We start from the raw sequence: 13,375 nt of genomic DNA, 5'->3' as shown, positions 1-13,375 counted from the left end.
ATTGGGTATATTGAATTTGCTGATTCAATATACATTTCATTTGCAGTGACAAAATGCAAACAACTTCCAAGAACTATGCACAAACCAGTCATTGTCATGTCCACAGAAATGTGTGGATTTAGTTCAGTGGTGTCAAAATGGGCATGTCCCATTTTGATGATATTACCTAGTGGCATGTTGACATGTGATGGTGTCATAGGCTGACTCCCAGATTTCTCTCTATTACCTATAAATTGCACTACTTTTTGCATTATAAGCTTTCTAATTGAGGACATGAGGTATAGTAATCTATATAGTGTACTTCAGCTACCCCAGAATGTTCTGAAAAATATAGCAGACAAGAATTTTACACTACTCAGAAGAAGTATATCCCACAATGCACCACATAAGGTTTTTTTTTTTACATAAAACAGCAGTCAAAAGTGATTTAGTTGTAAATACTACTCGCCAGATTGCTACTATTTTAAACTATCATACAAATTATCATACAAATTACATTAGCTGGTATTGGAGAGTGTTTAATACCAATGTCACATATAAATCAAACTAAAATAAATAAATAAAGTAGTGGGAATAAATATGTCCCAGCCTTCACCTCACAAGGAGCACAAGCAAATGAGAAGGCCACTGATAGTTAATGTTATTTATGTAACCAGTTTGTTCTTACATTGGAAATCAGAAAACTGGTTTAATTTTTGCTACCCACTGAAAATCTGCCACACCTACAACAAACACAAGACTGCAATCCCATTATAAGTACCAGATATTCAAAAAATAGTTGCAGCGCATGATGATAAGATTGATGCAATGCCTGAAAGAAGGTTTTTGGTTCACACACTCCATACCCATAAAATGCACTATACAGCATCAAGTATACAAGGCATATGTAAGGGAGTAATTTGGGATGCAGCTACAAGCTGCCAAGGAAATGTCCACTGGTGATGATATCACAGAATATCCAAAGGCATGTCCTAGCTTGATAATGTGAACAAGCTGCCAAGGAAATCCTTACATGATGTTGACATGCTCATTTTCTGAAGTGGCTCTCTCTTTCCATCTTTCTTCTCATTCCTTCTCTCCACCATCTTCGCTTTTCTCTGCTGTCTCTTCTTTGTCCTCACTCTTTTCTTCGGTCTCCTTCCTCTTCCTTCGCTTTCTCCTCAGTCTTCTCCACCATACAGTATTACTGACTTTGTAGACAAAATCTTCAGAACAGGAAAAATGGGAGAGAAATGATATGTCTCTGCAGCTTGGAAATTCTGCAAATATAAAACCGGACATCTAAGTGGAAAACAAAGGGGGAGTGGGTGGAAGCACAGCGCAAGAAAGACAGCAACTTCAGACTGCTGGAAAACAGAATGGAAATATTGAAAAGAGTGGAGGCTGATAGCCATGATCACAGTGAGTCACAATCATACATTGAGACATACAGCTGCCAGACTTGCAGAGAAAGATAAAGTCTGTGTGTGTGCGTGTGAGTGCATGTACATGTGTGCCCAATTCACATGCACATACACATTAATGACATAAAACCATTGTGCGTAAAAATTGATACAACTGAATCATGTGAACACTTCAGCGAACACTGAAGAGAATCTGTCTTGTGTTTATATGACATCATAGTAGGTCAAAGGTCATTTACAATCAAAGAAATGAAACAACAAGACATTCTGCAGAGATAGTTGTGTATTTTTATCACAGATATTTAGTTGTTTCAGATGCTCTTCTTTATTCAATTTGTAAACTGCTTCAGCTTTGCTGCATTAAGGAAAAATGTCTGCCCTGATGGAAATGGTCAAACGGTATAGATTTGTGCTTGTTAGTGGAGTTCTCTTTATAATTACAGAAGGCCCCCTAACCTACATAAGGTATTTGTTGTGATTATCAGTAATCCCTGATAATATTGTTTTAATTTAAAGCAGGGCTGACAGTACCCCAGGGATAATGATTCTAATAATGGCTTTAATGAGGATAATAATGGTTATTCCCTGTTCCAGTTCTAATGAAATCCATGTGTTTATGAGATGGCTTGAACAGTTCCGTCTACTTGTGCTTGCCTGTTGTAGTTGCAGGCAACAATAAGTGTCTGTGTAATTTTACAGATCAAATATGATTAGTTTAGGATGTGAGAGCAAAGACAGCAAGTATCAAGTATGTGGATGAGTTGTGCTTTTTGGTGGTAGTGCTGCACAGTTAAATTCAAGTGGTTGCAGGATTGAAACCAAGGTGGGGTACTGCTGGTGCAACCTGAACTACTTAAGGTGCATTTATCCATCTGTATAAATAAACAACCTAACAAATGTGAGGGCTTTAAGTTACCCTTGATAAGCAAATGTATGCAAAAAAGAGCAATGATAACAAGAGAAGGGCAGCAGCTACAGAGTCTTTAAATAGCTGATGACCAAGTTGTAACATTTAGCAACTGTTCCTGAAAGGTGTGCCATGTATTAGATGAATAAGTAAATGCTGATGATCTTAATGTAAGGACTGCTTTTGCAACACCCATACTGTGTGTGGTCCTAGAATATGAGCAAAAACAAAAAACAATTTATGCACAACTACTGCAGGGGTGACCTCTGATGTGCATGCAAAACATAAGATGAATGAATGAATGCTATCCTACATTAATTACATTTGTGGAAAAAAATTTTGGTGGTCATAATAGGCCTGGCTCGTGATAGTGATGGGGAATATTTTGCAAACATCTAGAGATTATGAGGAATGTGTCTGTGTGCCAAATCTACCTGCTCCAGCAATTAAAGCAGAATTAAAGAGAAAAACAACAGTGATGTTGCTGTTAATATTATAATGGCAGAAAGAAGGGGGGAGGGAGGGCTACTGAGGAGCATAAGGGGTTGTAAGAGGATGGCAGATGGGTTTGTTCAGATCTAACTTTACAGGTTCAGACACAGAGATAGATGAACGAACAAATGGACAGAGAGTGGTGGATAGAGGAATGTATCCACGAGAGGTCCAAACATGTTTCACATTGTACACACAATCAAACCCACACACACAGACACACATACAGGAAAAGACCCCCATCACCACCACACCCATATGTGCACAAAGACAGTCAGACATACACACACAGTGATTTCTTTTACAACTCTATTAATAGTGAAATCAATACTGGCATTTTAGATGATTTTTTAATATATTCAAAGAAAACCAGACACTATCACTTTCAAAAACAATAAGTAAAAAAGAAGAATAGAGCTGAATCTGTTGTTTTCCAGAATCACAAAATGTTTCATAAATGACATATTTTTATAAGAGCCATCCAAAGAGGAACTTGCCTGAATGAGATATCAACAGCTACTTTACTCCACAAATCCAACTGTGAATTTCTCTGCGCCCCCACACAAATATGCGTGTTCTCAGTACTTCCATATCCTGCTCATATACATTAATAAACACAACACACTTTGTAGTTGAATAGACAAAGTGATTCTTTTGGATGGTGCTTTTATTCTGGAGGAAATGAGGTTCACCAAGCTCATCTCCACTGACACTAATCCTTGCAGAGACAGAGTCAGGAGGGAGAGAATTATGTTGTGCTGCCAGACAAGTGAGGAAGCTGGGAGATTTTAGGGATTTTCTGTTCCGTGGAAGTGAAAGTGCTTGGAACTAAAACATGCATGTGTGTTTACATGTGCCTTGCTGCATGTATGTGTGGGTCAGTGTGCTTTGACGTAGTTCAGATAATTACGATGGTGAAAATGTTTATTTTATTATTCACAAAGCTGGAAAACATGGAAATTAGCATGAATGGGAACAGTGTCAGGGAGGGAAAGGAGGAGAGAGGGAGTGATAGAGAGAGGGAGACAGAGGGAGAGGAATGAAAGGTGCTGTCTGTGGGAGAATGTATCCAAGAGAAATGAGACACTTGAAGTATGTGGATTTATGTCAGTGTGGTCACAAGAGTGATTGAACAAATCTGTGTGTTTACAAGCATGTGTACATGTGTGAAAGTGACAGGAAGATACAGTGCAAAGGAGTTTCTTAAGCTTTTTTGTTATTTTGTTTTCCTTTAGCAGTATTTTGCATTGTGTCCATAAACCTTTATTCTGATTGTAACACCTTGTCCTTATATGCCCTGTTTATTATTATGCAAACTCCAATACTTATAATTAATACAGACAATGGTTTTTATCCATGAAAATAGAGGTAATTGCTGAGACACTCACACTCACGAGTCATCTTTATAGGATAAAAAAACTAATTTCTGTGATGATGTTCACTGTGCAGAACCCAAATACTCAGTGTGAGGCAGACAGGAGGAGAGCTCTTGCTTTGAAGGAGACACATTGACAGAGGGGGATACAGAGACAGACAAGAGGAAGCAAGTCACCTCTGGGAGAAGTCTGTCTCTGGAGAGCCACTTGAGTGGGCAATGTGTTCTGGGAGAGACTCAAAGCCAGACATACCAGACACAAACACTCACAATGTGGTAGATTTTCTATTTGGCCAGAAGTCCCTGAAAAAATACAGACATTTGATCAGTGGCAGAAGAAAATGAAAAGACTGTTTTGGCACTATTCAAACCTCTTGCTATATGTAAGGAGCCATGTTTGAGCCAGATGAATCACAGGATCATGGATTATCTCCATTCTGTAGTGTGAAGCAGCTGATGTACTTCATGGAGAAGATACCATGCAATCACAGCATTATCTACCAGTCCATCTATTTTAATTTTCAGAGCCCAGTAGAGAGGCAGCGCTTTTAAGGTACACTATATGGACAAAAGTATTTGGACGCCTGACCATTACATTGTAATGACATTGTATTCAAATACATATACTTTAATATGGAGTTGGTCCCCCTTTTGCAGCTATAACAACTTCCACTCTTCTTTTCCACAAGATTTTGGACTGTTTCTGTGGGAACTTGTTCCCATTCATTCTGTAGAGCATTTATGAGGTCAGGCACTGATGTTGGACGAGAAGGCCTGGCTTGCAATCTCCGTTCCAGTTCATCCCAAAGGTGCTCGATGGGGTTGAGGTCAGGGCTCTGTGTGAGCCAGTCAAGTTCTTCCACACCGAACTCATCAAACTAAATCATGTCTTTATAGTCCTTGCTTTGTGCACTGGTGCATAGTCATGTTGGAATAGAAAAGGGCTTTCCCCAAACTGTTGCCACAAAGCATAGCATTGTCCAAAATGTCTTGGTATGCTGAAGCATTAAGACTGCCCTTCACTGGAGATAAGGGGCCTAGCCCAAACCCTGAAGAACAGGTGTGGCCAAATACTTTTGTCCATATAGTGTATTTTGGGTGGACCTTCTTGTGTCAGGTCAAGGAACTTCATCCACATGGCCTTTTAAACAGTAATCATAGCGCTGTGTGAAATGTGCAGCACAGTTTTGCTGATCCTGTTTTCCTGCTCTGATGCTGTACATATGTTTTTCTCAGCTTTTTGGTGTGATGCCATTTACAAATGCATTGTGAAAGCCGGAGTTTTCACACCATTTAGCCTGAACGAATATCACTGTTGACAGCAGGGCTGGTAGTTCTCATAGCGTGTATGCTAAATGACAATGGAACAGCTGAATTTTGAGTGGACAGGACTGGAAAAGAGAGCGAGAAAATCCTGCTATGAGACCAAGAGGAACATGTGGGAACAGATGACTGTAGCACTGAATGTTTGAGTATTTCCCCTGAACTGTTTCTTATTATATCACAAGTTACAGAGAGGGGGGAGAGTAGAAGTGAAGAGGTTAAAAGGAGGAGAGAGAGGGAGGGCAGAGGGGGGGAGGGAGAAACAACATGATGTAGAGAGGTACAGAGTGACAGGGGAGAGAGCAGCAAAGTGAAAATGATTATCTTACAGAAATGTTACACATTTCAGGGACATAACATTTATTAGTCAAACACAATTGTGCATTACACAAATCACATTCATTTATGCAAAGTTTCAAACTCCAAGAGAAATAGGAATACATTTCAATACATTTCAATTCAAATTTGACTAAAGGACTTTGAATAAATAATTCACCCGGCTGCAATTTATGACAGTCAAGCGGGGTCCACTTGCAGAGCACGATTTGACAATATGCAAAAAATATGCAACTCTATCCATGCATGCACAATTCTGTAAAATGGTCTTATGTGCACAATGGACAAGAACCAATAATGCAGGACTGGATTTAGCAGATATCCAATTTTCAATTTTAATCACCCTTGAAAAATGAGGAATTAAGTTTTGGGAGAATCTAAAAAACCCCACAGAAAAACTGATGCACACACAAACACAAACATCAGCAAAAAGTGAGTAAACCAAATTATCAGGCAAACTGCATCACAAATACCAAAATGTATTACATTAGACATTAGACATTACACTTTGGTGGGTTACCTGACACCCATTGAAAAATGAAACTCTTACAAAATATTGATAACTTTATGGATCTGGTAAGAACAGCTTAACCAAGGAGAGCAGCCTAACCACAGAGAGCAGCCAGTACAGGCAAACCTAGACTCGCACAGAGGCTGTGCTCACAGTGTATCATATTGCTGTAGCTACTATTATTTTTGTTGTTGTTGTTTTTATCACATGCAACATTTAAATTTAATTATCTTTTTTTCAGTGATGATAGTATCATAATATTTCAATATATGACTACTATGAGAGAGAGGAAAAGGTAGACAACAGAGAAAGGGGTGAGAAGAAGATTGAAAAAGGGAGACACAGGAAGGGCAGGAAGTGTGTGTGTGTGTGTGTGTGTGTGTGGGGGGGGGGGGGGGGGGGCGTCTCCTGTTACACTCCAAGCATCCAAGCTCTGTGTCAGTCAGCACGATGTGTGTAAGGTAGGAGCTCAATATCATTCAGATCTTTCTCTGCAGAGTGAGGTTAACGGAGTCCTTGTGTGTCTGTGTATGTGTACTCTGTGTGTGTCAGAGTGCGTGTGTGTATTGAGGACATGTCTGTACATGTGTGTGTGGTACGGGTATCTGTGAAGGGACAAAAGCCAATTATTCAAAACACCACCTCCAATACACATACACCCAGACATACATCACCGCGGACAAAGTGTCCCTCTGGGGGTCATTTGTGTTTTATTCACAGATCAAAGGTGGTTTTTTGTTTACCGCACCTTTACACCATGCTCAGCTGCTGCCTGCAACACTGTATCCCATCTGCTCCTCAGGCTTGCCTTCTACCTGCTCAGAGTGGGAACATCACTCACCTTTTCAACATGCTGGGGGGGGCGAGTGTGGTATCTGAGCTTCTGCCCTTGAAGGCTGCTGAGGGTATCTCTGAAGGTTTGAGCAAGATGCTTAAGCTGCATTTGTTCCAGTGGAAATATGGGGTTGTATAAATAGGTAATAAGGTATTAAGAAAATGTGAGTTGTCTAAGTGTCCCCGGATAAAGGTGTCTGCTAAGGAAATGAATCATGTAAATTACAACTGGGCAGCCCTGTTCTCACACACACTTTGTGCCTGAACATTTTATGTGTGTCCTGGCCCCCCTGCAGCAGGTTATGTCACGGTCTTTGTCTCTTCCGTGGCCGGGGAGGGTATACCCCCTCTGAGTGACCTTTGCAAGGAGAACACACTGCATCTTCACAGATGCTCCAGCAATTCATGTTGCCTGCATTTGACTGCAGTTTAGAATGCTATGCATTAAATGCATATCACATGAACAAGAAGAATAAGAAGGATAGTGCTACTGAACAGCCAGTAACCCAGTGAGTATCTACACAAATCACAGTGGTAAAATATAACGTACAGCACGCATGATGCCCCACAATTAAGAAGACTCGGTCAGACTAAGACAAGGGAGTCTACCTGCAGGAGTCCACCGAGGAAGGACAACGAGGGGCACTACTGCGGTCTGCTCGCTAGCTACCCTGTGGTTGGGTTTTCTCTCATTCTTCGTGCTCTACTGGTTGTGTTGCTTTTCTGGTTCATTCATCTATTTTGTATCTCCTGAGTTTGTGCTACTAACACCTATTGTTCTGCGTTGTCTTGTCCCTCTCCCACACATACACTAATCGTGTGCCATCTACCCATTCCTGTCCAAATCTCCCCTCCCAATCTTCGCAGGCAGCAACCTCGCAGTCGTAACCTGTCTAACCTTATTCATCCAACTCATTCTACTGATATTACTGTTGTCATTTCCGGTGGCCTCTGGAACTGCCAGTCGGCAGTACAGAAGGCTGACTTCATCTATGCTCAGGCTTCCATGCTGTCCCTTCACTTCCTAGCCCTCACTGAGGCGTGGATCACACCTGAGAACACTGCCACCCCTGCTGCCCTCTCCTCTGCTTTCACCTTCTTCCACTCCCCCAGACCCTCGGGGAGGGGTGGAGGAGCTGGTTTCCTGATCTCCCCCTCGTGGAGTTTCCGTGTCACCTCCCTCCCTTCCATCTCCCCCACCTCTTTTGAATTTCATGCTGTTACTGTTTCTTCCCCTTGTAAACTGCACATGACTGTTCTCTATCGTCCACCAGGCCCTCTGCAGTCGTTTCTAGATGAACTGGACACTCTCCTCAGTTCCCTGAGGACGGCAATCCCATCCTGCTGCTTGCGGACTTCAATCTTCCGCTGAACTCCACTCAGTCTGCTGGTCTCCTCCCCCTCCTCCAGTCCTTTGATTTCACCCTAGTGGAGTCCCCACCAACACACAAGGCTGGCAACCAGCTGGACCTTATCTTCACAAGAGGCTGCCCTGCTCCTGATTTCACAGACATACCTCTCCACACCTCTGATCACTACTACCTATCCTTCTCCCTTCCACTCATATCCTCCCATGAATCCTCTGCTCCCACCCCATTAGTGTCAGCTCGACACAACCATCTCCCCAAGTGCCTTCTCTTCTGCTGTGTGCTCTTCTCTCCCTTCTGCTGAATCCTTCTCAATTCTCTCTGTTGAGGAGAAATCCTCTACTGTCCTCTCTGTGCTGTCCTCCTCCCTGGACACCCTCTGTCCCCCTGTTACCAAACCAGCTCGCCTGTCCCCTCCTAGTCCCTGGCTGACTGACTGCATTTGTGCAGACAGAGCCAAACTTCATGCGGGTGAAAGGACATGGCAGATATCAAAATCTCCAGATGACCTATCCCATTTCCACTCTCTTCTCATTTCCTTTTCATCTACCCTATCTTCCGCTAAGTCTGCCTTCTTCCACTCCAGGATCCACTCAGCCTCCTCTAACCCTCGCAAACTCTTCTCTACATTCTCCTCCCTCCTCTCCCCTCCTCTTCCTCCTCCTCCTTCTCCCTCATCCCTTTCTGCTGATGACTTTGTCTCTTTGAGAAGAAGGTAAAAGACATTTGCAACTCTTTCCCCTTGTCTCCTCCCATTTTGGATCCCACACCCGCTGTCACTCCCACTACTTTCTCCTCCTTATCCCCCCTAATTGACTCTGATGTTCTACAACTAATAAAATCCCACCGTCCCACTACCTGTCCTCTTGATCCTATCCCTTCTTCTCTCTTTCAGTCCATCTCTGAGGAAATCCTTCTCTTTATTTCTTTCTTAATCAACAGCTCCCTGTCTACTGGTGTAGTTCCCCCTGCTCTGAAGAGGGCACGGGTCATGCCACTGCTAAAGAAACCCACTTTAAATCCAGCTGATGTCAAAAGCTACTGTCCAGTATCTCTTCTACCATTTCTCTCCAAAACCCTTGAATGCGCAGTCTATAACCAACTTTCTCCCTATCTCCCCCAGAATAACCTCCTGGACCTGAACCAGTCGGGATTCAAAGCTGGCCACTCCACTGAGACTGCCTTCCTCGCAGTCACAGAAGCACTTCACTTGGCCAGAGCGAAGTCACTCAGCTCTGTCCTCATACTACTTGACCTCTCCACAGCATTCGACACTGTGAACCACCAGGTTCTTCTCTGGTCCCTTGCTGGGATAGTCATCTCAGGATCTGTGCTCACATGAATCCTACCTGTCTGACCGTTCCTATCAGGTATCTTGGAGGGAATCAGTCTCCTGCCCCCACCCTTTCCAGACCGGGGTCCCACGAGGTTCCATACTTGGCCCACTCCTTTTCTCCCTTTACACTAAATCACTTGGACAGGTTATCTCTGCCCACGGTCTTTCCTACCACTGCTACACAGATGACACACAGTTGTTCTTCTCTTTCTCCCCTTCCAATTCTCAGGTCCAGCCACGCATTGCAGCCTGCCTAGTCGACATTGCCTCCTGGATGTCCACTAACCATCTTAAGCTCAATCTGGGGAAGACTGAGCTTCTCTTTCTTCTAGCAAAGAACTCCCAAACGATTGACACTCCGATCACCATTGAGGGTTCTGTGGTGACCCCCTCCAGGTCAGCCAAAAACCGGGGCGTGACCCTTGATGACCAGTTAACCTTCTCAAGCCACATCGCGGCGGTCACCTGGTCCTGCAGATTCTCCCTCTACAACATCAGGAGGATCCGCCCTTTCCTTACCCAACAAGCAACCCAGCTCCTAGTTCAAGCACTAGTCATCTCCCACCTTGACTACTGTAACGCCTTATTGGCTGGCTTATCGCCTGCATTATCAGGTCGCTTCAGTTGGTTCAGAATGCTGCTGCATGCCTAGTATTCAACCTCCCGAAACACTCTCATCTCACTCCGCTACTCACTGCACTTCACTGGCTTCTAGTAGTAGCCTGCATCCAGACACTGGTGCTGGCTTACCAGACCACTAGAGGCTCTGCCCCGTCCTACCTTCAGTCTCTGATCAGTCCATACACTCCAACCAGATCTCTCCACTCAACCTCCTCTGGGCAGCTGGCTGTCCCCTCACTTCAAGAACCTGGCAGCCGTTCCACTCAGCCATGTCTTTTTTCTGCCCTTGTTCCGTGGTGGTGGAATGACCTTCCTCACCCAATCAGAGCTGCAGAATCACTTGCTATCTTCCGCAGGAACAGCTCCCTGGGGCACTCCACAGCAGGCCTCTGCAGCCTGACACAGTGTCACATTGATATCAACAATTATCCTTAAGGGCAGCATACCTATGTTGTACAAATGTACACACAGACATAACAAGGTATCACAGTTCCATATTGAAAGTGCTTAAAGCACTTCATCACATTATATCACATTTCATGCTAGAGGATGGAGTGATTACATACAGGGTGCTTGGATTGGGTACAGACTGCCTGAATTTCTACAGAAAACTACATTTGAGAAATTGACTAATAATAGTAGGCATCCTTAGGTACGATTATGGGAGTTAGACTTTGGGATTTGTGATTTGATTGAATCTGACCCACACTGCCATTTAAATAGGTGTATGCCACTGGTTGTAATGCATTTACTTATTTGCTATTTGTATTCTGCACAATAGTATTGAACATATGAATATAAGTGGTCTGTAAATTGCACTGGGCATGGAATGCTAAAGGAAGAAGTAAATGCATAATAATAAAAAAAAATATTATTGTGCATTTATTACTACGCACATTTAGTGCCACAAAAAATTCAGATTTATGCATTGAAATATCTCAGTAGCTGGTCTACTAATACCCGGAATACAGGTCGAATGCTCTGTTCTATAGGAGAAGAATATGAGGAGAATGGTAGGAGGAGATCAGGAAGTCAGATGGTAAGACCAATGGCAAACTGTATTTCTCATAACTGTCCTGAAAGCAATAATGCATGCAAATGGGACACATAAGGAGCAAAGAAAAGCTGTTAAATTGTCTTTAATGCATTTTAATAATGCAAAGGAGGAGATGGAAAGGAGATAGGGGACGAAACAAAGGAGTCTTTGTGTTTATTAAATTCAGTGTCCTTTTGTGCCATTTCTTCCTTGAGGGACAGGGATTAGTTGGGTTGAGGCATTGTCTTTGAGTGACAGGGATTAGTGGGGTGATACTGTTGTCTTTGCACTATTCCACAGAAGATGAGAGGGCAGGGAAAGAAAGACAGCAAGAAAGAAAGAGAGGAGTGCTAAAAAACACTGTTGTACCTCAACATGTATCTGTAGAAAGTTGTCCCTGCATATGAATTAAACACATTTCTACCGATACAAGCTGACCAATCAAGCCAGTAAGATGCTGGGTAAAGAGCTGTTTGTTCATTTGTTTGTCTTCAGAACTATTAACATTGTAATGCCTTTAAGCAAGTCACCAGGCTTTGGTGACGTTACTGTTAAACAGTCAGAAGGTGATGGAATACAGATATGCTCATTAATTATAGACTGATACCATATCATACAATGCTTGCCTTATAAACTTCACCACCAGACAGGGGAGGGGGGCCCTGAGTCAGGGAAATGAAGGCAAAAGTTTAATAAACACATATCCGCAGGAAATATGAAAGTAATAAATATACACCGATGATGCTGGGGTAACAACTATGGCACAAATGATGCTATGTACAATGTCCTCTCTTCTCCTCTGAGCTGCTCTCACTTTCAATTATAGTATGCTGTGCCAAATAAGTGTTTGAGGAAGCAAAAGAGAAAAAGGAATCTTAGAACCATTGATAGAACACAAACAAGCCCCCAAAGTGCCACCTGAAGTTGAATTTGGAATGGAAATTAAAACAGAGAGATAAAGACTTTGAACACACAGAAAAGGAGAAAGCAAGAGAAAGGGAAGAAAACGTTTTGGAAAACATCTTCCAAATGAGGGAATGAACGGGTATGCATAGATAGAGATAGATAGATATATGTATATATATATACAGAGAGAGAGAGGTAGAGAGAGATGGCATGGGTGGTGGGAGGGTCGGTTATAGGGGAGGAATTTCAGAAGTGATCTGGAATGAGAGTCTGAACTGGGATTCCTTTTGGATAATAACAGCTGCATTGTTGCTTTGGGTTACAGATACATGAACACATCTGACACACAAACACAAACACACACAAATGTGTGGGAATGCTTGCACACACACACACACACACACAGACACACACACACACACATATATATATATATATATATATATATATATATATATATATATATATATATATTTCACACACACTTGCATATTAATGTAAGACATGACATGATATCCTACCTACATATATTCCGTGAAGGGTCTTACATATGAGTTACATGCAGCCTTCACAGATACAGCATTTACACTTATAAATAAGAAAGTGCATGTCATTATCCATATCATAAGCTACATGACCATGACATTCATTTTTCATTTGTTATGACACTAATGATATTGAAGGTGACATGCTATGACAGTCTACATCGCCTGGCAACATGCTTGAGTTACATATGTACTGCTTATGATGGTATCATGAAGTCTTTATGTGAGAATTGTTATGATGAGTTGTGATCATAGTTGCGATGACTTGCAGATAGAGTACACTGAAAGACAGAAATGCCGGATTAAAAAACAGATGGATGTGGATCACCCAGGGATGGATTCCCAGATACACCGCTGTTTTCCTTTCTTGGTCAGGGTCACAT

This window comes from Megalops cyprinoides, chromosome 7 (assembly GCF_013368585.1).
Source record: "Megalops cyprinoides isolate fMegCyp1 chromosome 7, fMegCyp1.pri, whole genome shotgun sequence".
Classification (NCBI taxonomy): domain Eukaryota; kingdom Metazoa; phylum Chordata; class Actinopteri; order Elopiformes; family Megalopidae; genus Megalops; species Megalops cyprinoides.
The sequence above is the reverse complement of the archived record's forward strand: the minus strand, read 5'-3'. Positions refer to the sequence as shown.